The sequence below is a fragment of the Triticum aestivum genome, chromosome 5A (assembly GCF_018294505.1).
Source record: "Triticum aestivum cultivar Chinese Spring chromosome 5A, IWGSC CS RefSeq v2.1, whole genome shotgun sequence".
Lineage (NCBI taxonomy): Eukaryota > Viridiplantae > Streptophyta > Magnoliopsida > Poales > Poaceae > Triticum > Triticum aestivum.
This window is the reverse complement of record NC_057806.1, coordinates 25,727,316-25,754,878: the sequence shown is the minus strand read 5'-3', so window position 1 is coordinate 25,754,878 and position 27,563 is coordinate 25,727,316. Positions and strand designations below refer to the sequence as shown.

The window sequence follows — 27,563 nt, the reverse complement described above, 5'->3', positions numbered from 1 at the left end:
GCCGCCGCCTCCCTTGCGCCGCCGCCGCTGTCAACCACCGCCGCTGCGCTCCTTCCCTCGCAGCCGCTGCCTTTCCCTCTGCCTCCGCTGCCTTCCTCCCCATAGTCGCCGCCGCACCCACCAAACCCTAACCCTACCCCGCGCCGCCGCCACTATCCTCCTCCCACCCGAGCCGCCGCACCCCTCCCCTTGCCGCTGCTCCCATGGCGTCCCCCCTCTCCAGCAACTCCAACCCGTTCGCCGGACTCGTGCCCGACGCCACCACCGTTCGTGATCTTGACATCCACACCCGCGTTCCCATCAAGCTTGATCAGTCCACCTTCTCATACTACGCGTGGAAGACCTACTTTAACCTCGTCTTCCGCGAGTACCACCTCCTCGAGCACGTCGACGGGACCGTGGATGGCGATCTCATGGTGGATGATCCAGACTGGGCGGCCATTGAGGCCTCTCTCATCCGGTGGTTCTACCTCACCGTCTCCCCGGACATCTTCCACACGGTCGTCTCGGAGGATGACGACGTGTGTGCCGTATGGACCAAGATCAACAACCTCTTCACCGATAACAAGCTTCAACGTCTTGTGTTTTTGCAGCAGGAATTTTTCGGGTGCCACCAAGATGATTCCTCCATCGATGACTACTGCATGCGTCTCAAGCGCCTCGCCGATGAGCTCCGCGATATCGGCGCCAAGGTGTCGGACGAGCTCATGCTTAGCACCCTCACCGCCGCCCTCAATGAGGATTTCGGCAACGTGGCTTCGAACCTCTCCCTGCTGCCGAACCCGACCTTCCAGTCCGTCGCCGCGTACTTACGCTTGGAGGAATGCCGGATGAAGAAGGTCAAGGCCCGTGTCCACCACACCGCCCTCGCCGCCGGGACATCTCGTGGGCAGCCGTAGCCCGCACCGCCTCAACCACGTCCGCCGGCGCCATCGGGGTACTACCCCCTCCCGCCTGCTGCGCCCGCACCTCCCGCTCCCCAGCAACAGCAGCAGGGTGGGGGCGGCGGTCGCCGCAACAGGCGTCGTGGGGGCGGGGGCGGCGGTCGCCCCCAATAGCAGCATCATCAGCAGCTGGGATACGGGGGGCCCAACGCCAACATCAGCCATCCCCGCCCTGGGCCGTCGGTCCTAACCCGTGGACCGGCGTGGTCCACGCTTACCACATGCCGGTCCCACGGGCCCCGGGCATCCTTGGGCCGCACCCGGCCGGACCGCAGGCGCACCTCGCCGCCGCACCCTACCAGGCGGGTGGGGGCGGCGACGCTCCTGGTGGCTACGCACCGGGCTTCGCGCCAGGCGGCTACGCGTCGGGTGGCTACGCGCCTCAGCCCAGTAGTTACCCGCTTCCTCCGGCTCCATGGGATCCCGCTCTGCTCGCTGCACTCCACTCGGCGCCGTCTCCCTCCAACTACGGAGGTGGAGGTGATTGGTACATGGACACGGGGGCTACCGCCCACATGACGTCGCACCCCGGTAACCTTGCCTCTTCCTTCCCGGTCACCACTTCCAAGCGCATCACCTTTGGTGATGGCTCCTCCGCACCCATTACTCATGTCGGTCATAGTTTCTTTCCATCTACTTCTACGCCTATTAACATGACTAATGTTCTTGTCTCCCCTAACCTAGTTAAAAATCTTGTCTCTGTTCGTCGTCTTGCACGTGACAATCCTCTCACCGTTGAATTTGATGGCCTTGGTTTCTCTGTGAAGGACGCCCGTACGTGGATGGTGCTCCACCGATGTGATAGCCCCGACGACTTATACCCGGTGCACTCTGCCTCCACCGCCACCGCCTCTCCAGTCACCCTCGCAGCCGGTGTCGACCTTTGGCACGCACGTTTGGGTCACCCCAACTCCACCGTCCTTTGCCAGATTCTCAAGAGTTTTTCCTTTTCATGTAATAAATTCGACGAGCACACTTGTCATGCTTGCCGTCTCGGCAAGCACGTTCGTCGACCGTTTAGCGAGTCAAACACTATTTCTTCTTTTCTGTTTCAGTTAATCCATAATGATGTTTGGACATCTCCAGTTGCGAGCAACACCGGTTTCATATATTATCTTGTCTTACTTGATGATTTCTCTCACTTTGCGTGGACGTTTCCGCTCCGTCGCAAATCTGATGTTCTCATCACTCTCACGGCCTCTTACTCCTACATCACTACCCAGTTCGGGCGCCCTATTCTCGCCCTCCAGACTGACAACGACAAAGAGTTTGACAACGCTGCCACTCGCCATCTTCTCGCTTCTCATGGTACCACTTTTCGTCTCACGTGCCCCTACACATCTCAACAGAACGGCCGCTCCGAGCGGATCCTCCGCACTCTTAACGACTGCGTCCGCACGTTGTTGTTTCACTCCAACGTGCCCCCTCGGTTCTGGCCTGATGCTCTCGCCACCGCCACTCTCCTAGTTAACATTAGGCCTTGTTGTCCACGCTGGAATTACACACCCCACCACCTTCTTTTTGGTTCCTCTCCCTCCTACGATGGTCTTCGCATCTTCGGATGCTTGTGTTATCCCAGCACCGCCTCCACTACACCACACAAACTCGCTCCTCGCTCTGTAGCATGTATTTTCCTAGGCTACCCTCCTAACACCAAAGGTTACCGGTGCTACGACCCCGTTTCCCACCGTGTGTACACCTCCCGACATGTGTACTTTGATGAGCGGGTTTTTCCTTTTCATCAGGTTCCGCCTTCTGAAGTAGACTCGGAGCTTCATGGTGGTGCCTCGGATGCAGACTCGGTGCAGCCCCCGCCACGGCTCCTGCCGGCTCCTCCCGGTGCGGCCTCGGCGTGCCCCCTTATGGAGGGCTCCTTCGCTGTGACCCCCGCCGCGGGCCCCTCCGCCGCGGCCCCGGCTGCACGGCCCCCGGCGCGGCCCTGCATGGCCCCGGGTGGCCCTTCGGCTCCCACCACGCCGGGCGACGTGGATGGCCCCGCCCTGGCCGGCGCTACCTTGGCTGGCCCCGCCACTTCAGCCGGCTCCGGTCCCGCTGTGACGCCGGGCGTGACGGACTCCTCACGACCCCCGTCCGTCGCTCCTGCCGCAGTCGACCTGCCTTCCACCGGCATGGTGACACGGTCCCGCACCAGCATCCACCGCCCCAGCACGCGCTATGCTGCTGATGAGTACGCGTGTGTGGTGTCGACATCACCCTCTCCACCGTCGCCCATACCCTCGTCCGCACGCGCCGCTCTCCGTGATCCACATTGGCTCGCCGCGATGCGCGAGGAATTTGACGCGTTGCAGCGCAACCGCACATGGCATCTTGTTCTGCGACCCCCTCACGCCAACGTCATCAGTGGCAAATGGGTGTTTCGCCACAAGACCAACCCCGACGGTTCTCTCGAGCGCTACAAGGTTCGTTGGGTGGTGTGCGGTTTCCGCCAGCGCGCCGGCGTGGACTTCACCGACACCTTCGCTCCGGTTGTTAAACCGGGCACGATCCGTACGGTGCTTCAGCTAGCGGTCTCCCGGGCCTGGCCAGTGCATCAGTTGGATGTCTCCAACGCGTTTCTGCACGGTCACCTCACAGAGCGGGTCTTCTGCGAGCAGCCGACTGGTTTTGTCGACGCCGAGCATCCCGACCATGTCTGCCTGCTGTCTCGGTCCCTCTATGGACTGAAGCAGGCCCCCAGGGCGTGGTAACCAGCGTATGGCCGGGTTCCTCCAGCAGCTTGGGTTTCATACAACCCGCTCCGACGCGTCGCTGTTCGTCTATCATCAGGGCACTGCTACTGCATATCTGCTGCTCTATGTGGACGACATTATCCTAACGGCATCCTCGCCTGGGCTTCTTCAGCAGCTCACGGCTCGTCTTCGCGCTGAGTTTGCCCTCAAGGATCTTGGAGCGCTGCACTACTTCCTTGGCATTGAGGTCGTTCGTCGTGCCGACGGGTTCTTTCTGCATCAGCAGAAGTACGCTCATGAGCTTCTCGAGCGTGTGGGCATGATTAATTGCAAGACCGCGTCCACGCCTGTTGACACCAAGGCAAAGGTTTCTGCTTTGGAGGGTTCTCCTGCGCCAAATGCGGCGTTCTATCGCTCCATCATCGGCGCCCTACAGTATCTCACCCTCACTCGGCCTGACTTGCACTATGCAGTTCAGCAGGTGTGCCTCCATATGCACTCCCCGCGTGATTCCCATTGGACTCTGGTGAAGCGTATTCTTCAGTATATACGCGGCACTATGACCATGGGCCTCACCCTGACGGCTTCCTCCTCCATCGACATGGTCGCCTACTCCGATGCTGATTGGGCTGGTTGCCCAGACACGTGTCGTTCTACGTCAGGCTATTGTGTCTACCTCGGGCCTTCGCTGATATCGTGGTCGTCCAAGCGGCAGCCCACGGTCTCTCGCTCGAGCGCCGAGGCAGAGTATCGGGCAGTGGCTAACGCCGTTGCTGAGTGCTCTTGGCTCCGTCACCTTCTCCGGGAGTTGCTTTGTGTGGTTCCCAAGGCCACGATCGTCTACTATGACAACGTTTCTGCTGTCTACCTCTCCGCCAACCCCTTCCACCATCGCTGTACGAAGCACATTGAGCTCGACATTCACTTCGTTCGCGAGCAGGTGGCTCTTGGGAAGGTTCGTGTTCTGCACGTTCCTACCACTCAGCAGTTTGCCGACGTCATGACTAAGGGACTGTTGGGGAACGTAGTAATTTCAAAAAAATTCCTACGCACATGCAAGATCATGGTGATGCATAGCAACGAGAGGGGAGAGTGTTGTCTACGTACCCTCATAGACCGAAGCGGAAGCATTGACGCAACGTAGAGGAAGTAGTCGTACTTCTTCCCGGTCCAACCGATCCAAGCACCGTTACTCCGGCACCTCCGAGTTCTTGACACACGTACAGCTCGATGACGCACCCCGAGCTCCGACCCAGCAAAGCTTCGGGGAGGAGTTTCGTCAGCACGACGGCGTGGTGATGATCTTGATGTTTAACCGTCGCAGGGCTTCGCCTAAGCACCGCTACAATATGATCGAGGTGTAATATCGTGGAGGGGGGCACCGCAGACGGCTAAGGAACGATCACGAAGATCAACTTGTGTGTCTATGGGGTGCCCCTGCCCCCGTATATAAAGGAGTGGGGGAGGGGAGGGCCGGCCCTCTCTATGGCGCGCCCTAGGGAGTCCTACTCCCACCGGGAGTAGGATTCCCCCTTTCCTAGTCCAACTAGGATTCCTTCCATGTAGTAGGAGTAGGAGACAAGGAAGGGGAAAGAGGAGGAAGAGGGGAAGGAAAGGGGGGGGGGCGCCGCCCCCCTTCCCTTGTCCTATTCGAACTAGGAAGGGGAAGGGCGCGCGGCCACCTCCTGCCTTCTTCTCTCTTCTCCCGCAAGGCCCATGTAGGCCCAATAACCCCCGGGGGGTTCCGGTAACCCCCCGGTACTCCGGTAAAATGCCGATTTCACCCGGAACGATTCCGATGTCCAAATATAGGCTTCCAATATATCGATCTTTATGTCTCGACCATTTCGAGACTCCTCGTCATGTCTGTGATCACATCCGGGACTCCGAACAACCTTTGGTACATCAAAATACATAAACTCATAATGAAACTGTCATCGTAACTTTAAGCGTGCGGACCCTATGGTTCGAGAACAATGTAGACATGACCGAGACATGTCTCCGGTCAATAACCAATAGCGGAACCTGGATGCTCATATTGGCTCCTACATATTCTACGAAGATCTTTATCGGTCAGACCGCATAACAACATATGTTGTTCCCTTTGTCATCGGTACGTTACTTGCCCGAGATTCGATCATCGGTATCCAATACCTAGTTCAATCTTGTTACCGGCAAGTCTCTTTATCGTTCCGTAATACATCATCCCGCAACTAACTCATTAGTTGCAATGCTTGCAAGGCTTATGTGATGTGCATTACCGAGAGGGCCCAGAGATACCTCTCCGACAATCGGAGTGACAAATCCTAATCTCGAAATACGCTAACCCAACATGTACCTTTGGAGACACCTGTAGAGCTCCTTTATAATCACCCAGTTACGTTGTGACGTTTGGTAGCACACAAAGTGTTTCTCCGGCAAATGGGAGTTGCATAATCTCATAGTCATAGGAACATGTATAAGTCATGAAGAAAGCAATAGCAACATACTAAATGATCGGGTTCTAAGCTAACGGAATGAGTCATGTCAATCACATCATCCTCCTAATGATGTGATCCCGTTAGTCAAATGACAACTCATGTCTATGGCTAGGAAACTTAACCATCTTTGATCAATGAGCTAGTCAAGTAGAGGCATACTAGTGACACTTTGTTTGTCTATGTATTCATACATGTATTATGTTTCCGGTTAATACAATTCTAGCATGAATAATAAACATTTATCATGATATAAGGAAATAAATAATAACTTTATTATTGCCTCTAGGGCATATTTCCTTCAGTCTCCCACTTGCACTAGAGTCAATAATCTAGTTCACATCGCTATGTGATTAACACCAATAGTTCACATCTTTATGTGATTGGTTCACATCTCCATGTGACTAACACCCAAAGAGTGATCATGTTTTGCTTGTGAGAGAAATTTAGTCAACGGGCTTGCCAAATTCAGATCCGTATGTATTTTGCAAAATTCTATGTCTACAATGCTCTGCACGGAGCTACTCTAGCTAATTGCTCCCACTTTCAATATGTATCCAGATTGAGACTTAGAATCATCTGGATCAGTGTCAAAAACTTGCATCGACGTAACCCTTCACGACAAACCTTTTTGTCACGTCCATAATCGAGAAACATATCCTTATTTCACTAAGGATAATTCTGACCGCTGTCCAGTGATCTACTCCTAGATCACTATTGTACTCCCTTGCCAAATCAGTGCAAGGTATACAATAGATCTGGTACACAACATGACATACTTTATAGAACCTATGGCCAAGGCATAGGGAATGACTTTCATTCTCTTTCTATCTTCTGCCGTGGTCGGGCTTTGAGTCTTACTCAACTTCACACCTTGTAATACAGGCAAGAACTCTTTCTTTGACTGCTCCATTTTGAACTACTTCAAAATCTTGTCAAGGTATGTACTCATTGAAAAAACTTATCAAGCTTCTTGATCTATCTCTATAGATTTTGAAGCTCAATATGTAAGCAGCTTCACCGAAGTCTTTCTTTGAAAAACTCCTTTCAAACACTCCTTTATGCTTTACAGAATAATTCTACATTATTTCTGATCAACAATATGTCATTCACATATACTTATCAGAAATGCTGTAGTGCTCCCACTCACTTTCTTGTAAATACAGGCTTCACCGCAAGTCTGTATAAAACTATATGCTTTGATCAACTCATCAAAGCGTATATGTCACACCCTAGCTAGTTCAAGCATTAGAGTGTGCATCATGTTTAAATTTCTCTTAAATTTGAAATGGGGAAAGCAGAAACCCCCAACACCCCCCTGGAAACAACTAGGGTTTACTAAAATTATTTTCAATGAACCTGAAATGCCCTTCTAAAAAGTTCACCCTCTTTGTCTTAGGTTAGAACCTCTGGCAAAATTGATGCACAATTTTCTAGGTCAACAGAAGGTCATTGAATTAAATCATAAGTATTTGAATTTGGGCATTTAAATACCATAAAATAATTTAAATGCTCAAATAATTCTGGGAATAAATGTTTCCTGTTGGAAATATTCTAAACAGAGCTCACATTTATTTTCAGGATTTTTGGAAATATTTTAGTATTTTTTAATAAAGCTAAACAGTTGCAGTTAAATAGAAAACAGAAACAAAATCAAAAAAAAGAGAAGGAAGCCCACCTGGGCCTTACCTGTGCTGGCCAGCCCACCTGGCTCGGCCCAGCCTACTGGCCCTGCCAGTCATCGTCCACCTCCCGCCAGGAGGATGCGGAGCGCGTCGCCGGCGCCCGCGGCCACACGCCGGCCACCTCCTGCTTCCGCCGACGCCTGGAGACGCCCAGGGACGCCACGCGACCCCCACGTCCCCCTCTCATCCTCCCTCACTCTCCCCCTCGTCTCCCTCATCCTCTCCCACGATGGCCGAGCACGGACCTCGCCGCCGATCGCCGTAGTCGCCGCCAGAGACATCCCCTCGCCCCTCCGACGAGCCCATTAGCTCTGCCTCGACTCCCTCGCCCTTCCCACCGAGCCACGCTTCGCCGGAGGCCTTGTAGCACCGCCATCGCCGTCTTCTTCAACCTCGGTCCGCCGAGATCGCCGGTGACCGTGCGCCCGCTCCGTTGCTTCCCCGAGCTCCCCAAGACCACTGCTGCACTCCACGTGAGCTTCTCCTTCGATCCCCACCTCCCCCTTGCTCGTTTGCGACGTGTAGTCGCCGCCCTCTTCGAGCCCGAGAGCTCCCCGTTGCCGGCCATGGCACCGTCGTGGCCAGAGCCACAGTGGCTCGAGGCCAAGCTCGCAGTTGTGCTCAGCGCAGCACGAGGAACCCGTAGCCACCACCAGCTCCTTCTCCCGTGCACCGTAGCCTCGAAACCAACCTCGCCCGAACTCCGGCCGCCGCCACGAGCTCGATTCCGGCGAGCTCGCTCCACCCCAACTCCTCCCACTTGCCCCACTAGATGCGTGCGAGCCCCAGCTACGTGTAGCACATCTCCGCCGTCGTTTTGGTCGCCTGAGGGCGTTTTCCGAAGCCCTCCGCCGTCTCGGCCTCGCCGGCGACTCAACGCCGGCGGGATTAGCCCTGTTGACCGGTGGGTTTGACCACTGATGTGGACTGGGTGGGCCCAGTTTGACTCCCCTGAGTCAATGACAAGTGGGCCCCCTCTGTTAACTAAATCAGATTAGTTTTAATTAAAGATAATTAGCTTAATTAACTACTGACACGCGGGACCCACCAGTCAGGTTTGACCTGGACGTCCCCGTTGACCACTGACGTCACCCTGACGCAATGCTGACACAGTAATGCATTTTCTGGATTTATTTTTATTCAGGAAATTCCAGAAAATGTTTAAAACTTCTAAAAATCATAGAAATTCAACCGTAACTCCAAATGAAATAATTTATATATGAAAAATTATCAGAAAAATTCAATCTATCCATCTGTAATGGTTTCATGCATAACAAAACAAGTTCACCTTGCTGTTTAAGCAGAATAAGGAAATGCACTATTAAGGCCATGTTTAATGAGCTAATGTTTGAATCTTTGATTCAAATGAGTTCATTCCTTTCTGTTATAGCTTGCATTAGGCCAAGACACATTCATATTGCCATGTCATAGCATGCATCATATTGTTGCATATCGTCATGTGTTGATTGTGTTCTGATGTGTTCTTCGTGGTAGGTTCTGCCTCCGAGGATATTCACGAGTATCCAACTGAAGGGCAGTATCTCGCTACCACTCCATCAGGCAAGCAACCCATTGATCATTCCGATACAAACCCATGTTCTCGCTTCTGCTCTTGTTTACTGCATTAAGACAACGCGTTTCAAACTGCTGTGTGCTACGGTAGTTGAACCCTTATCCTCTGCATGACCTGTCATTGCCACAGTAACTAGATGAAACCCACTAGCATGTGTAGGAGTTGATTGAGCCATGTTTTGTGATTCCTACCTTGCTATGCCTGCTATGCTTAGAGTTGTGTCAGGTCTGGTTCATCTGGGTGATGGGCTAGAGTGAAATGATTATGTCGGTAATGTGAGGGATGTGTGGAACATGTTTTGGTAAAGGTATCGATGAGAGGCCATGTAGGAGTACATGGTGGGTTGTTTCATTGAGGCCGTCCCTAAGAATTGAGATCTGTATGTGTGATTTTAAGATTCAGCTACTACCATGCATTGGGATCCTTAATTGACCCTCTCGGCTTCTTAATCACCCTAGTACTCTGTCCAGGAGTTGCAAATAGTTTCTGGTGTTTGTAGGTTATGTGTTGGCGGCCGTGCGTAGCGCTGACCCTAGGGGTGGGCTATGTTGCGGTAGATACAGCGTGGCCGGGTATGCCGGGCGCCCGTTTGGCGTCTCGGGACCCTGTTCACATCGTTCGGGTTAGTATGTGGAAACCTCGGCCGGAATCCCTGCGGATGGAACCTGGATAGGCGATAAACCTGGACTAGAGACTTAAGTGTTTAGGTAGGCAGTGGCCGACACCCTCGCTGGGCTTCCGCTTGGAGGTTGCCGAGTACATGTCATGTAAACGGCGGTAAGTGGTGAAAGCATGTATGACGAAGTACACCCCTGCAGGGTATAAAACTATTCGAATAGCCGCGTCCGCGGTAAAGGACTGCTTGGTTGCCTATACAGTTCATAGACAAGTTAATGGATACTACTAAAAGACTCAAGATAAGTGTGAGTACCGAGGATGGCCCTCTCGTAGGATGACGAGGGAGGATCCCCGGTGGAGTATTGTGTTGGTGAGTAGTGGACTCGTGTGTGAAAACTATTTTACTAGAGAAGTTCCATAGGATAGCTTAGCCAAGAGTCAAAGCTGGCTTGCTGCAATAACCCCACCACCTTCTTGAGAATGAGCATGTATAGTAGGTTCTGATGTAAGACTTGCTGAGTACCTTTGTACTCATGTTTGCTTATTTATTGTTTTCAGACGACAACACTGCCCCCTCCGATGGGTTTTATGTAGACCTTGATGTCGACGAGTGACTAGCCACCCAGGTGGTGATCCTGGCCATGGAGGGCCCTATGTAGATAGACAGGCTTCGAGAAGCCTTCTTTCTTTCTAGTGTCTGTACTCAGACCGGTTGCTTCCGCATGTGCTTGTATGATTGTATGACTTGAGTGTCGGGTCATGTGACCCCTATCTGTATGACATGTTACGTATGGCTCTCTGGAGCCTTTAAATGAAGTACGTGAGTTGTAGAGTTTTGTTGTGATGCCATGTTGTATGTACTCATATCGGGCATATTGTGTGTATGATTGAAATGCATGGTATGAGTGGGATCCGACAAATCTAGTTGTTTATCCTTGGCAGCCTTTCTTATGGGGAAATGTAGTCTAGTGTTCCTCGAGCCATAGTAGTCCGCTACAGCCCGGTTCACCGGAGTCCTGCTAGCCCAGCACTACTGTTCAGGACACTTGACTGGTCGGCATGTGTTTCACCTCGTTCCTATGTCTGTCCCTTCGGGGAAATGTCACGCGGTGAATTCCGGAGTCCTGCCTAGCCTGCTACAGCCCGGGTTCCCCGGAGTCCTGTTAGCCCAGTGCTACAGCCCGGAATCACTCGCTGATGACCGACATGCTCGATGTGATTCATGTATGCCTGTCTCCATAGGTCTGTGCCGCTTTGGGTTCACGACTAGCCATGTCGGCCCGGGTTCTCTGTCATATGGATGCTAGCGACACTATCATATACGTGAGCCAAAAGGCGCAAACGGTCCCGGGCCATGGTAAGGCGACACCCGTGGGATACCGTGCGTGAGGCCGCAAAGTGATATGAGGTGTTACCGGCTAGATCGATGTGACTTGGAATCGGGGTCCTGACAGCGTTGGCATTAGAGCCGGCTGCCTGTAGGTTCGTTGAGCCAAACTGGTCGATGTCGAGTCTAGAAATGCTTTAGTTATATGTAGGGGAATTGATTGTGGGAGGGAACGTAAGGCTCTTTTACTCCTTTACTCTATGCCTCTGATCTGAGTCATTCTCTTCTCATTCAACGTGGGTTAAGGACTAGGCTCTCTTCTTCTATCAGGTTCACGTGTTACTAATCCGTAGTAGCTTATAGGATTATTGTTACAAGTCCCATTTCAGTTTCTACTATTCCTAGTATGTTGCTAATTGGATCAGAACCTTGATATAATGCTGTTGAGTGGTATTGCGAACTGTTGTGGATGTCTCAATTCTTTTTCTGAGCATTTACAGCTGTTATGCTGTCCAATTTTCCTTAGCAATTCTAATGTCTTTGCATTGTGGTTGTGCTTTCAGATGGCCAACCATGCTCAAAACCAAGTGGTTCGCCTAACCCGGTGTCTCGATGTGCCCGGTCATACTGCTATGTTAGTCCGGGTCATGATCGAGATGGGTTACTGTTGGTATCCCGAATACACCGTCGAAGAGCAGTTCCGCGACTTTAATCAAAGCCAGTATTTCTGCACCGTCAGGATATTTCCTTCTTATCCTGGATCTACCGAGCCCCTTCACTGTTCCTATGGACTCGGGGTTACCGTTGAGATGGCTGTGCAGGATGCTGCCTATTCCATGATGACCATCATGCGAGTCCGGACTGGCCTGCTTCGAAACACCGACTTCCGTTACATGCCAGCTTCACTTCCGGGAGCGCAAGGGTATATTCAGGCTATCTATGCTGACTCCACTCAGGAGGACTCATTAACTCGTACCACTGCCGAGATGCTCGAAGATAAGGACCGAAAGAATCGGGCCTTGAGGCTGGAGCTTTTTAATACCCGTGCTGATCATTGGGCCACATTGACTCGGTTTGCACCTGCGGTGCAAGCTGGATGTATGGATACAAGGGATCTGTATCCTGTGAGATCAGCTCTGCCAGACATGGTGGATTGGCATGATGTGGGAGGCATCACCCCACCCTGTGGTCCCCGCAGGCCACCGTCTGTTGGTCCAAGACCTCATCCTAGCCCCTATGGTCCACACGCTCCTCAGGACCGTCTGTTCCCGGATGGTCACGTTGAACTTCCAGGCTATGGAGGTGACTTCTATGAGGACTACTACGGAGCTGTCTGAGTTAATAGTAGTACCACTAGTATTGTAGTAGTTGTATCTCCACTGTCCGGTGTGACTTGTGGAATATGACTTTGCGTGTAATCGATTTCGGAGGTGTAGACAAATAATGTATAGGAGCTTGGAATGCCTCCGATGAGATGTAACGTCTTTCATCATAGTTGTACTGTAGCCTGGGCTTGTACTAAACTATGCATGATGTGTATGACCGTTGGTATATATATGGCAGTTTTATATTACCATGACATACGGATGAACATCTCTGCATTCCGTGTTATCCATTACATTCTGCACTCCCTTGCTAAGTTTGAGCCATCTTTGTCTAAACCGTTGTCTTGTTTTCTCCTAGGATGGTCAACACCCGCAGCAACCCTGCTGCTCTGGAGCAGGGGGAAGCCAGTGTAGCTAGAGGTGAAAATCTGCCTCACCTGCCTTCTCTGGCCAAAGTGATGCTAGAAGCGGAAAGAAACAAGCGTGAGACTAACCGCCTGCTGGAGCGGATTGAGCAGAACACTGCACGCCACCCATGAAATGACTTGGTGTCAATCAATGACTTTATCAAGCTGTACCCACCAAAGTTTAACCATTCCGTCGAGCCCCTCGACGCGGATGACTGGCTTCGCAGCATCACCCAGAAGCTACGTTCTGCCAACGTAGCCGAAGCCGACAAGATTACTTATGCTACCTATCACCTCGAAGGCCCTGCTAGCCTCTGGTGGGAAAATTTGAAGCTATGCGCCCGGTCGGCCAAATCACTACTTGGGCTGAATTCAGTGAGGCTTTCCGTGAGCATCACATTCCGGAAGGTCTCATGGATCGCAAGAGGGAGGAGTTCTGCAACTTCACCCAAGGAAGACTGACTGTGGATGCATATAGTCGTGAATTTGGGAATCTGGCACGCTATGCCCCTGAAGAGGTATCTACTGACGCTAAGAAGCAGGCAAGGTTCCGCAAGGGACTTAGCCCTGAGCTTCGCCACGATCTCCGTCTGCACGAGTGCACATCCTTTCAGAAGTTGGTCAATAAAGCCATCAGTGCTGAGACAGGCCAGACTGATTATGACGCTTCACGCAAGGACTCCCGTGATTTTGGCTCTTCATCCGGCTTTGGAGCTCAGAAGCGCCGGGTGTGGATTCCAAGCACGGCACTGCCACCCAGGTTCATCCCGCGGCCATCCTTTGAGGCGCCTCGTCCCAACCAGCAATTTGCACTGCCCAAGCCCTATGGTGGCCCCGCTGCTAATGCTGCTCCATGCCCCAATGTGGTTTCATGCTTCAAGTGTGGAGAGCCGGGTCACTATAGCCGAGAGTGTCCCCAGAACAACAACCCCAATCAAACTGGAAAGTCCGTTGGCTGTGGTAAGCCAGCGGGAAAGACATTCTACGCCAAGCCGGCCACCACTGCACGTGGCCATGTCAACTATGTTTCAGCCGAGGAGGCTCATGAGGATCCCAATGTCGTCCTTGGTACGTTCCTTGTTAACTGCCATCCGGCATCTGTTCTTTTCGATACTGGAGCATCTCATTCATTCATATCTGAGAACTATGCTCGATTGCATAACACAACATTCTGTGACATGCCCTCTACCATGGAAATTCAAACCCCTGGCTCTAGATGGCAAACTTCTAGAGTAAGCCATGGGAACGAAATTCTTGTCGATAGACTTGTCTTCCTTGCATCCTTAATAGCTCTCAAGTCCTCCGACATAAACATCATCTTGGGTATGGACTGGATGTCAGCTTATTATGCTAAGATCGATTGTGCCACTAGAACCGTTCAACTTACTCACCCCTCGGGCAAGACAGTTAATGTCTTAACTCGAGTGGCCAAGCGCCAACTTTACTCCCTAAATGCCAACCCCCTTCCAGACCTTGAGGATGTTCCGGTAGTCCGAGACTTCCCGGATGTCTTTCCAGAAGAACTGCCAGGTGTTCCACCTGACAGGGATGTCGAGTTTGTGATAGACCTTGTTCCAGGAACCGTTCCAATTTCTAGAAGACCCTACAAGATGGCACCCTTAGAACTAGCCGAGCTTAAGAACCAACTCGATGAGTCCTTAAAAAAGGGTTTCATCCGTCCTAGTTCCTCTCCTTGGGCTTGCCCCATCCTCTTCGTTAAGAAGAAGGATGGAACGGATCGAATGGTTGTGGACTACCGACCTGTCAACTTGGTCACCATCAAGAATAAATACCCGCTTCCCAGGATCAACGATCTGTATGATCAGCTCGCTGGATCCTCATTCTTCTCCAAGATGGATTTGAGGTTGGGTTACCATCAAATCAAAATCAGAAATGGGGACATTCCCAAAACGGCCTTTGTTACTCGTTATGGCCAATACGAGTACACCGTCATGTCCTTCGGTTTAACCAATGCCCCGGCTACCTTCTCTTGGTTAATGAACTCGGTCTTCATGGAGTACTTGGATAAATTCGTCGTAGCATACCTCGATGACATACTCATCTACTCCAATAATGAAGAGGAACATGCCGAACATCTAAGGCTGGTATTGATGAAACTTTGAGAGCATCGCCTTTATGCCAAATTCTCCAAGTGTGAATTTTGGTTGCCAGAAGTGACCTATCTAGGCCATGTAATCTATGGTAAGGGTATTGATGTCAATCCCGAGCGAGTTCAAGCCGTCCTTCATTGGACTCCACCTGAAACAGTCAAGCAAGTTCGGAGTTTCCTTGGCCTAGCGAGCTATTGCCGCCGCTTCGTCGAAAATTTCTCCAAGGTTGCTAAACCTCTAACTGAACTCCTCAAGAAAGATAAAAAGTTCGAGTGGACTCCACAGTGCGAGATCAGTTTTCAGGAACTGAAAAGACGCCTGACATCTGCCCCCATACTGGTACCACCAGACTTCTCCAAGGACTTTATTATCTATTGCGACGCCTCGCGACAAGGACTAGGTTGCATACTCATGCAAGATCGTCAGGTAATTGCCTATGCTTCATGGCAATTGACACGCACATGAGGAAAATTATCCCACACATGATCTAGAGCTTGCAGCTGTAGTCCATGCACTTAAAACTTGGTGACATTACCTTCTCGGTAATCGTTGCGAGATCTTCACCGATCACCAAAGCTTGAAATATATCTTCACCCAACCAGATTTGAATCTCAGGCAAAGACATTGGGTTGAATTGATCTCGGATTACGACTTAGGAATAACTTACACCCCGGGCAAAGCCAATGTCATGGCTGATGCGCTAAGCCGTAAGTCCTATTGTAACAACCTAATGTTACAGCAAAGTCAACCACTTCTCCATGAGGAATTTCGTAAGCTAAATCTTCACATTGTTCCTCGAGGATTCCTATCCACCCTGGTGGCGAAACCTACCCTTATGGATCAAATCATAACCGCCCAGCGGTATGACAATGGCATATCCCGGATTAAGGAAAACATTGCTAGCGGAGTTGCTAAATGTTTCTCCATGGATGAGCGAGGTGCTGTCTTCTTTGAGAACCGTCTGGTGGTTCCCAAGAAACAACATCTGCGCCAGTTGATCCTTAAGGAAGCTCATGAATCCCCTCTCACCATTCATCCCGGTAGTACTAAAATGTATCAAGACCTACGCCAAAGGTTTTGGTGGACTAGGATGAAGAGAGAAATCGCTCAATACATTGCTAGCTGCGACGTCTGTCGTCGTGTTAAAGAGAGCACCAACGGCCTGCTGGCACCCTTCAACCTTTGGCTATTCCTGAATGGAAATGGGATAAAATTAGTATGGATTTCATCACTGGGTTTCCCAGGACCAAGAGAGGGAATAATGCCATCTTCGTTGTGATCGACCGACTTTCCAAAGTAGCCCACTTTCTACCTGTTCGTGAGAGTATCACCGCTAGCCAGCTAGCCGATTTATACATCTCCCGAATAGTGTCTCTTCATGGTGTCCCATTGGAAATTAACTCAGACCGTGGGAGTCTCTTCACCTCTCAATTTTGGGAAAGTTTCCAAAATGCTATGGGAACTCATCTCTCTTTTAGTACCGCCTTCCATCCTCAATCAAGTGGTCAAGTGGAGCGAGTCAATCAAATTCTGGAAGATATTCTCCGAGCTTCTGTTATCTCGTTCGGAATGAGTTGGGAGAAATGCCTTCCATTCGCGGAGTTTGCTTATAACAATAGTTATCAAGCTACCTTGGGCAAAGCTCCTTTCGAAGTTCTTTATGGACGAAAATGTCGAACACCTCTTAACTGGTCAGAAACCGGGGAAAGACAACTCTTTGGCCCGGATATGATTCAGGAAGCAGACGAGCAGGTTCGCGTTATTCGTGAGAAATTGAAAACAGCCCAATCTCGTCAAAAGAGTCAATATGATCGTAAACATAAGCCTATGACTTATGAAGTCAACGAGAAGGCTTACCTTCGAGTTACTCCATTAAAGGGAACCCATCGTTTCGGTATCAAAGGCAAATTGGCTCCTCGTTACATTGGACCCTTTCGCATTCTTGCCAAACGAGGAGAAGTTGCCTACCAATTGGAACTACCTCCGCATCTTTCCAGAGTTCACGATGTCTTCCACGTTTCACAACTCAGGCGTTGCTTCGCGGATCCTATCCATGGAGTGGACCAGGAAACGCTTGATCTACAAGATAACCTCTCTTATCGGGAATATCCCGTTCGTATCCTTGATCAAGCCGAGCGTACCACTCGACGTCATAATATCAAGTTTCTCAAGGTTCAATGGTCACACCATTTCGAGGAAGAAGCCACTTGGGAAAGGGAGGATCGTCTTCGACTCGAGTACCCCACCTTCTTTCCAGAGGATCCTAAATCTTGGGACGAGATTCTTTTGAGTGGGGGTGAGTTGTCACACCCTAGCTAGTTCAAGCATTAGAGTGTGCATCATATTTAAATTTCTCTTAAATTTGAAATGGGGAAAGCAGAAACCCCCAACACCCCCTGAAACAACTAGGGTTTACTAAAATTATTTTCAATGAACCTGAAATGCCCTTCTAAAAAGTTCACCCTCTTTGTCTTAGGTTAGAACCTCTGGCAAAATTGGTGCACAATTTTCTAGGTCAACAGAAGGTCATTGAATTAAATCATAAGTATTTGAATTTGGGCATTTAAATACCATAAAATAATTTAAATGCTCAAATAATTCTGGGAATAAATGTTTCCTGTTGGAAATATTCTAAATAGAGCTCACATTTATTTTTAGGATTTTTGGAAATGTTTTAGTATTTTTTAATAAAGCTAAACAGTTGCAGTTAAATAGAAAATAGAAACAAAATCAAAAAAAAGAGAAGGAAGCCCACCTGGGCCTTACCTGTGCTGGCCAGCCCACCTGGCTCGGCCCAGCCTACTGGCCCTGTCAGTCATCGTCCACCTCCCGCCAGGAGGACGCGGAGCGCGTGGCCGGCGCCCGCGGCCACACGCCGGCCACCTCCTGCTTCCGCCGACGCCTGGAGACGCCCAGGGACGCCACGCGACCCCCACGTCCCCCTCTCATCCTCCCTCACTCTCCCCCTCATCTCCCTCATCCTCTCCCGCGATGGTCGAGCGCGGACCTCGCCGTAGTCGCCGCCAGAGACATCCCCTCGCCCCTCCGACGAGCCCATTAGCTCCGCCTCGACTCCCTCGCCCTCCCCACCGAGCCACGCTTCGCCGGAGGCCCTGCAGCACCGCCATCGCCGTCTTCTTCAACCTCGGTCCGCCGAGATCGCCGGCGACCGTGCGCCCACTCCATTGCTTCCCCGAGCTCCCCAAGACCACTGCTGCACTCCCCGTGAGCTTCTCCTTCGATCCCCACCTCCCCCTTGCTCGTTTGCGCCGTGTAGTCGCCGCCCTCTTCGAGCCCGAGAGCTCCCCGCCGCCGGCCATGGCGCCGTCGTGGCCGAAGCCACAGTGGCTCGAGGCCAAGCTCACAGTTGTGCTCAGCGCAGCACCAGGAACCCGTAGCCACCACCAGTTCCTTCTCCCATGCACCGTAGCCTCGAAACCAACCTCGCCCGAACTCCGGCCGCCGCCACGAGCTCGATTCCGGCGAGCTCGCTCCACCCCAGCTCCTCCCAATTGCCCCACTAGATGCGCGCGAGCCCCAGCTACGTGTAGCACATCTTCGCCATCGTTTTGGTCGCCTGAGGGCGTTTTCTGAAGCCCTCCGCCGTCTCGGCCTCGCCGGCGACTTAACGCCGGCGGGATTAGCCCTATTGACCGGTGGGTTTGACCACTGATGTGGACTAGGTGGGCCCAGTTTGACTCCCCTGAGTTAATGACAAGTGGGCCCCCTCTGTTAACTAAATCAGATTAGTTTTAATTAAAGATAATTAACTTAATTAACTACTAACACGCGGGACCCACTAGTCAGGTTTGACCTGGACGTCCCCGTTGACCACTGACGTCACCCTGACGCAATGGTGACGCAGTAATGCATTTTCTGGATTTATTTTTATTCAGGAAATTCCAGAAAATGTTTAAAACTTCTAAAAATCATAGAAATTCAACCGTAACTCCAAATGAAATAATTTATATATGAAAAATTATCAGAAAAATTCAATCTATCCATCTGTAATGGTTTCATGCATGACAAAACAAGTTTACCTTGCTGTTTAAGCAGAATAAGGAAATGCACTATTAAGGCCATGTTTAATGAGCTAATATTTGAATCTTTGATTCAAATGAGTTCATTCCTTTCTGTTATAGCTTGCATTAGGCCAAGACACATTCATATTGCCATGTCATAGCATGCATCATATTGTTACATATCGTCATGTGTTGATTGTGTTCTGATGTGTTCTTCGTGGTAGGTTCTGCCTCCGAGGATATTCACGAGTATCCAACTGAAGGGCAGTATCCCGCTACCACTCCATCAGGCAAGCAACCCATTGATCATTCCGATACAAACCCATGTTCTCGCTTCTGCTCTTGTTTACTGCATTAAGACAACGCGTTTCAAACTGCTGTGTGCTACGGTAGTTGAACCCTTATCCTCTGCATGACCTGTCATTGCCACAGTAACTAGATGAAACCCACTAGCATGTGTAGGAGTTGATTGAGCCATGTTTTGTGATTCCTACCTTGCTATGCCTGCTATGCTTAGAGTTGTGTCAGGTCTGGTTCATCTGGGTGATGGGCTAGAGTGAAATGATTATGTCGGTAATGCGAGGGATGTGTGGAACATGTTTTGGTAAAGGTATCGATGAGAAGCCATGTAGGAGTACATGGTGGGTTGTTTCATTAAGGCCGTCCCTAAGAACTGAGATCTGTATGTGTGATTTTAAGATTCAGCTACTACCATGCATTGGGATCCTTAATTGACCCTCTCGGCTTCTTAATCACCCTAGTACTCTGTCCAGGAGTTGCAAATAGTTTCTGGTTATGTGTTGGCGGCCGTGCATAGCGCTGACCCTAGGGGTGGGCTATGTTGCGGTAGATACAGCGTGGCCGGGTATGCCGGGCGCCCGTTTGGCGTCTCGGGACCCTGTTCACATCGTTCGGGTCCGTATGTGGAAACCTCGGCCGGACTCCCTGCGGATGGAACCTGGATAGGCGATAAACCTGGACTAGAGACTTAAGTGTTTAGGTAGGCCGTGGCCGACACCCTCGCTGGGCTTCCGCTTGGAGGTTGCCGAGTACATGTCGTGTAAACGACGGTAAGTGGTGAAAGCATGTATGACGAAGTACACCCCTGCAGGGTATAAAACTATTCGAATAGCCGCGTCTGCGGTAAAGGACTACTTGGTTGCCTATACAGTTCATAGACGAGTTAATGGATACTACTAAAAGACTCAAGATAAGTGTGAGTACCGAGGATGGCCCTCTCGTAGGATGACGAGGGAGGATCCCTGGTGGAGTATTGTGTTGGTGAGTAGTGGACTCGTGTGCGAAAACTATTTTACTAGAGAAGTTCCGTAGGATAGCTTAGCCAAGAGTCAAAGTTGGCTTGCTGCAATAACCCCACCACCTTCTTGAGAATGAGCATGTATAGTAGGTTCTGATGTAAGACTTGCTGAGTACCTTTGTACTCATGTTTGCTTATTTATTGTTTTCAGACGACAACACTGCCCCCTCCGATGGGTTTTATGTAGACCTTGATGTCGACGAGTGACTAGCCACCCAGGTGGTGATCTTGGCCATGGAGGGCCCTATGTAGATAGATAGGCTTCGAGAAGCCTTCTTTCTTTCTAGTGTCTATACTCAGACCGGTTGCTTCCGCATGTGCTTGTATGATTGTATGACTTGAGTGTCGGGTCATGTGACCCCTATCTGTATGACATGTTATGTATGGCTCTCTGGAGCCTTTAAATAAAGTACGTGAGTTGTAGAGTTTTGTTGTGATGCCATGTTGTATGTACTCATATCGGGCATATTGTGTGTATGATTGACATGCTTGGTATGAGTGGGATTTGACAAATCTAGTTGTTTATCCTTGGCAGCCTTTCTTATGGGGAAATGTAGTCTAGTGTTCCTCGAGCCATAGTAGTCCGCTACAGCCCGGTTCACCGGAGTCCTGCTAGCCCAGCACTACTGTTCAGGACACTTGACTGGCCGGCATGTGTTTCACCTCGTTCCTATGTCTGTCCCTTCGGAGAAATGTCACGCGGTGAATTCCGGAGTCCTGCCTAGCCTGCTACAGCCCGGGTTCCCCGAAGTCCTGTTAGCCCAGTGCTACAGCCCGGAATCACTCGCTGATGACCGACATGCTCGATGTGATTCATGTATGCCTGTCTCCATAGGTCTGTGCCGCTTTGGGTTCACGACTAGCCATGTCGGCCCGGGTTCTCTGTCATATGGATGCTAGCGACACTATCATATACGTGAGCCAAAAGGCGCAAACGGTCCCGGGCCATGGTAAGGCGACACCCGTGGGATACCGTGCGTGAGGCCGCAAAGTGATATGAGGTGTTACCGGCTAGATCGATGTGACTTGGAATCGGGGTCCTGACAATATATTCCAACTCCGAGATGCTTGCACCAGTCCACAGATGGATCGCTGGAGCTTGCACATTTTGTTAGCACCTTTCGGATTGACAAAACCTTCTGGTTGCATCATATACAACTCTTCTTTAATGAATCCATTAAGGAATGCAGTTTTGTTTATCCATTTGCCAGATTTCATAAAATGCGGTAATTACTAACATGATTCAGACGGACTCAAGCATAGATACGAGTGAGAAGCTCTCATCGTAGTCAACACCTTGAACTTGTCGAAAACCTTTTGCGACAATTCTAGCTTTGTAGATAGTAACACTACTATCCGTGTCCGTCTTCCTCTTGAAGATCCATTTATTATCAATGGCTTGCCGATCCTTGGGCAAGTCCACCAAAGTCCACACTTTGTTCTCATACATGGATCCTATCTCAGATTTCATGGCCTTAAGCCATTTATCGGAATCTGGGCTCATCATCGCTTCCTCACAGTTCGTAGGTTCGTCATGGTCAAGTAACCTGACCTCCAGAACAGGATTACCGTACCACTCTAGTGCGGATCTTACTCTGGTTTACCTACGAGATTCGGTAGTAACTTGATCTGAAGTTACATGATCATCATCATTAGCTTCCTCACTAATTGGTGTAGTAGTCACAAGAACAGATTTTTGTGATGAACTACTTTCCAATAAGGGAGAAGGTACAATTACCTTATCAAGTTTTCTACTTTCCTCCCACTCACTTCTTTCGAGAGAAACTCCTTCTCTGGAAAGGATCCATTCTTAGCAACAAATGTCTTGCCTTCGGATCTGTGATAGAAGGTGTACCCAACAGTTTCCTTTGGGTATCCTATGAAGACATATTTCTCCGATTTGGTTTTGAGCTTATCAGGATGAAACCTTTTCATATAAGCATCACAATCCCAAACTTTAAGAAACGACAACTTTGGTTTCTTGCCAAACCACAGTTCAGATTGTGTCGTCTCAACGGACTTAGATGGTGCCCTTTTAAATGTGAATGCAACTGTCTTTAATGCATAACCCCAAAACGATAGTGGTAAATCGGTAAGAAACATCATAGGTCGCACCATATCTAATAAAGTACGGTTATGACGTTCGTACACACCATTACATTGTGGTGTTCCAGGTGGCGTGAGTAGTGAAACTATTTCACATTGTTTTTAATTGAAGGCCAAACTCGTAACTCAAATACTCTTCTCTACGATCAGATCGTAGAAACTTTATTTTCTTCTTACGATGATTTTTCACTTCACTCTGAAATTCTTTGAACTTTTCAAATGTTTCAGACTTATGTTTCATCAAGTAGATATACTCATATCTGCTCAAATCATCTATGAAGATCAGAAAATAATGATACCTGTCGCGAGCCTCAATATTCATCGGACCACATACATCAGTATGTATGATTTCCAGCAAATCTTTTGCTCGCTCCATTGTTCCGAAGAACAAAGTCTTAGTCATCTTGCCCATGAGGCATGGTTCGCAAGCATCAACTGATTTATAATCAAATGATTCCAAAAGCTCATCAGCATGGAGTTTCTTCATGCGCTTTACACCAATATGACCTAAACGGCAGTGCCACAAATAAGTTGCACTATCATTATTAACTTTGCATCTTTTGGTTTCAATATTATGAATATGTGTATTACTACGATTGAGATCCAATGAACCATTTTCATTGGGTCTGTAACCATATAAGGTTTTATTCATGTAAACAGAACAACAATTTATTCTTTTACTTAAATGAATAACCGTATTACAATAAACATGATCAAATCATATTCATGCTCAACGCAAACACCAAATAACACTTATTTAGGTTCAACACTAATCCCGAAAGTATAGGGAGTGTGCGATGATGATCATATCAATCTTGGAACCACTTCCAACACACATCGTTACTTCACCCTTAACTAGTCTCTGTTCACTCTGCAACTCCCGTTTCGAGTTACTAATCTTAGCAACTGAACTAGTACCAAATACTGAGGGGTTGCTATGAACACTAGTAAAGCACACATCAATAACATGTATATCAAATATACCTTTGTTTACTTTTCCATCCTTTCTTATCCACCAAATACTTGGGGTAGTTCCGCTTCCAGTGACCAATCCCTTTGCTGTAGAAGCACTTAGTCTCAGGCTTAGGTCCAGACTTGGGTTTCTTCTCTTGAGTAGCAACTTGCTTGCTGTTCTTCTTGAAGTTCCCCTTCTTCCCTTTGCCCTTTTCTTGAAACTAGTGGTCTTGTCAACCATCAACACTTGATGTTTTTCTTGATTTCTACCTTCATCGATTTCATCATCATGAAAAGCTCATGAATCATTTTCGTCATCCCTTGCATACTATAGTTCATCACGGAGTTCTACTAACTTGGTGATGGTGACTAGAGAATTCTGTCAATCACTATCTTATCTTGAAGATTCACTCCCACTTGATTCAAGCGATTGTAGTACCTAGACAATCTGAGCACATGCTCACTGCTTGAGCTATTCTCCTCCATCTTTTAGCTATAGAACTTGTTGGAGACTTCATATCTCTCAACTCGGGTATTTGCTTGAAATATTAACTTCAACTCCTGGAACATCTCATATGGTCCATGACGTTCAAAACATCTTTGAAGTCCCGATTCTAAGCCATTAAGCATGGTGCACTAAACTATCAAGTAGTCATCATATTGAGCTAGCCAAACGTTCATAACGTCTGCATCTGCTCCTGCAATAGGTCTGTCACCTAGCGGTGCATCAAGGACATAATTCTTCTGTGCAGCAATGAGGATAAACCTCAGATCACGGATCCAATCCGCATCATTGCTACTAACATCTTTCAACACAATTTTCTCTAGGAACATATCAAAATAAACATAGGGAAGCAACAACGCGAGCTATTGATCTACAACATGATTTGCAAAATACTACTAGGACTGAGTTCATGATAAATTTAAAGTTCAATTAATCATATTACTTAAGAACTCCCACTTAGAAAGACATCCCTCTAATCTTCTAAGTGATCACGTGATCCAAATCAACTAAACCATGTCCGATCATCACGTGAGATGGAGTAGTTTCAATGGTGAACATCACTATGTTGATCATATCTACTATATGATTCACGCTCGACCTTTCGGTCTCCATGTTCCGAGGCCATATCTGCATATGCTTGGCTCGTCAAGTATAACCTGAGTATTCCGCGTGTGCAACTGTTTTGCACCCGTTGTATTTGAACATAGAGCCTATCACACCCGATCATCACGTGGTGTCTCAGCACGAAGAACTTTCGCAATGGTGCATACTCAGGGAGAACACTTCTTGATAATTTTAGTGAGAGATCATCTTATAATGCTACCGTCAATCAAAGCAAGATAAGATGCATAAAAGATAAACATCACATCCAATCAATATAAGTGATATGATATGGCCATCATCATCTTGTGCTTGTGATCTCCATCTCTGAAGCACCGTCATGATCACCATCGTCATCGGCGCGACACCTTGATCTCCATCGTAGCATTGTTGTCGTCTCGCCAATCTTATGCTTCCACGACTATCGCTACCGCTTAGTGATAAAGTAAAGCATTACAGCGCGATTGCATTGCATACAATAAAGCGACAACCATATGGCTCCTGCCAGTTGCCGATAACTCGGTTACAAAACATGATCATCTCATACAACAAAATTTAGCATCATGTCTTGACCATATCACATCACAACATGCCCTGCAAAAACAAGTTAGACGTCCTCTACTTTGTTGTTGCAAGTTTTACGTGGCTGCTACGGGCTTAAGCAAGAACCAATCTTACCTACGCATCAAAACCACAACGATAGTTTGTCAAGTTGGTGTTGTTTTAACCTTCGCAAGGACCGGGCGTAGCCACACTCGGTTCAACTAAAGTTGGAGAAACTGACACCCGCCAGCCACCTGTGTGCAAAGCACGTCGGTAGAACCAGTCTCGCGTAAGCGTACGCGTAATGTCGGTCCGGGCCGCTTCATCCAACAATACTGCCGAACTAAAGTATGACATGCTGGTAAGCAGTATGACTTATATCGCCCACAACTCACTTGTGTTCTACTCATGCATATAACATCAACAAATAAAACCTAGGCTCTGATACCACTGTTGGGGAACGTAGTAATTTCAAAAAAAATCCTACGCACACGCAAGATCATGGTGATGCATAGCAACGAGAGGGGAGAGTGTTGTCTACGTACCCTCGTAGACCGAAGCGGAAGCGTTGACGCAATGTAGAGGAAGTAGTCGTACGTCTTCCCGGTCCAACCGATCCAAGCACCGTTACTCCGGCACCTCCGAGTTCTTGACACACGTACAGCTCGATGACGCACCCCGGGCTCCGATCTAACAAAGCTTCGGGGAGGAGTTTCGTCAGCACGACGGCGTGGTGACGATCTTGATGTTTAACCGTCGCAGGGCTTCGCCTAAGCACCGCTACAATATGATCGAGGTGTAATATTGTGGAGGGGGGCACTGCACACGGCTAAGGAACGATCACGAAGATCAACTTGTGTGTCTATGGGGTGCCCCCTGCCCCCATATATAAAGGAGTGGAGGAGGGGAGGGCCGGCCCTCTCTATGGCGCGCCCTAGGGAGTCCTACTCCCATCGGGAGTAGGATTCCCCCTTTCCTAGTCCAACTAGGATTCCTTCCATGTAGTAGGAGTAGGAGACAAGGAAGGGGAAAGAGGAGGAAGAGGGGAAGGAAAGGGGGGGCGCCGCCCCCTTCCCTTGTCCTATTCGGACTAGGAAGGGGAGGGGCGCGCGGCCACGTCCTGCCTCCTTATCTCTTCTCCCTTAAGGCCCATGTAGGCCCAATAACCCCCCGTGGGGTTCCGGTAACCCCCCGGTACTCCGGTAAAATGTCGATTTCACCCGGAACGATTCCGATGTCCAAATATAGGCTTCCAATATATCGATCTTTATGTCTCGACCATTTCGAGACTCCTCGTCATGTCCGTGATCACATCCGGGACTCCGAACAACCTTCGATACATCAAAATACATAAACTCATAATGAAACTATCATCGTAACTTTAAGCGTGCGGACCCTACGGTTCGAGAACAATGTAGACATGACCGAGACATGTCTCCGGTCAATAACCAATAGCGGAACCTGGATGCTCATATTGGCTCCTACATATTCTACGAAGATCTTTATCGGTCAGACCGCATAACAACATACGTTGTTCCCTTTGTCATCGGTACGTTACTTGCCCGAGATTCGATCGTCGGTATCCAATACCTAGTTCAATCTCGTTACCGGCAAGTCTCTTTACTCGTTCCGTAATACACCATCCCACAACTAACTCATTAGTTGCAATGCTTGCAAGGCTTATGTGATGTGCATTACCGAGAGGGCCCAGAGATACCTCTCCGACAATCGGAGTGACAAATCCTAATCTCGAAATAAGCCAACCCAACATGTACCTTTGGAGACACCTGTAGAGCTCCTTTATAATCACCCAGTTACGTTGTGACGTTTGGTAGCACACAAAGTGTTCCTCCGGCAAACGGGAGTTGCATAATCTCATAGTCATAGGAACATGTATAAGTCATGAAGAAAGCAATAGCAACATACTAAACGATCGGGTGCTAAGCTAACGGAATGGGTCATGTCAATCACATCATTCTCCTAATGATGTGATCCCGTTAATCAAATGACAACTCATGTCTATGGCTAGGAAACTTAACCATCTTTGATCAACGAGCTAGTCAAGTAGAGGCATACTAGTGACACTTTGTTTGTCTATGTATTCATACATGTATTATGTTTCCGGTTAATACAATTCTAGCATGAATAATAAACATTTATCATGCTATAAGGAAATAAATAATAACTTTATTATTGCCTCTAGGGCATATTTCCTTCAGGGACTATGGACCCCAGTCTTTGAGGAGTTTCGGTCCAGTCTCTGTGTCTCCGGCGACGCTTCGACTGCGGGGGGTGTTGAGCGTACGTTGTACATTGCATATGTATAGGACTAGGGTCTGTATTTATACCGTTGTATCT

The 27,563-nt window shown here is 49.2% G+C and overlaps 1 protein-coding gene across 1 annotated transcript in view; it reads left to right on the top strand.

Moving 5' to 3' along the window:
* The window catches only part of LOC123106401 (40S ribosomal protein S20-like), a 29,817-nt gene that overhangs the window by 1,772 nt on the left and 482 nt on the right, over nt 1-27,563 (top strand). The window lies entirely within an intron of this gene.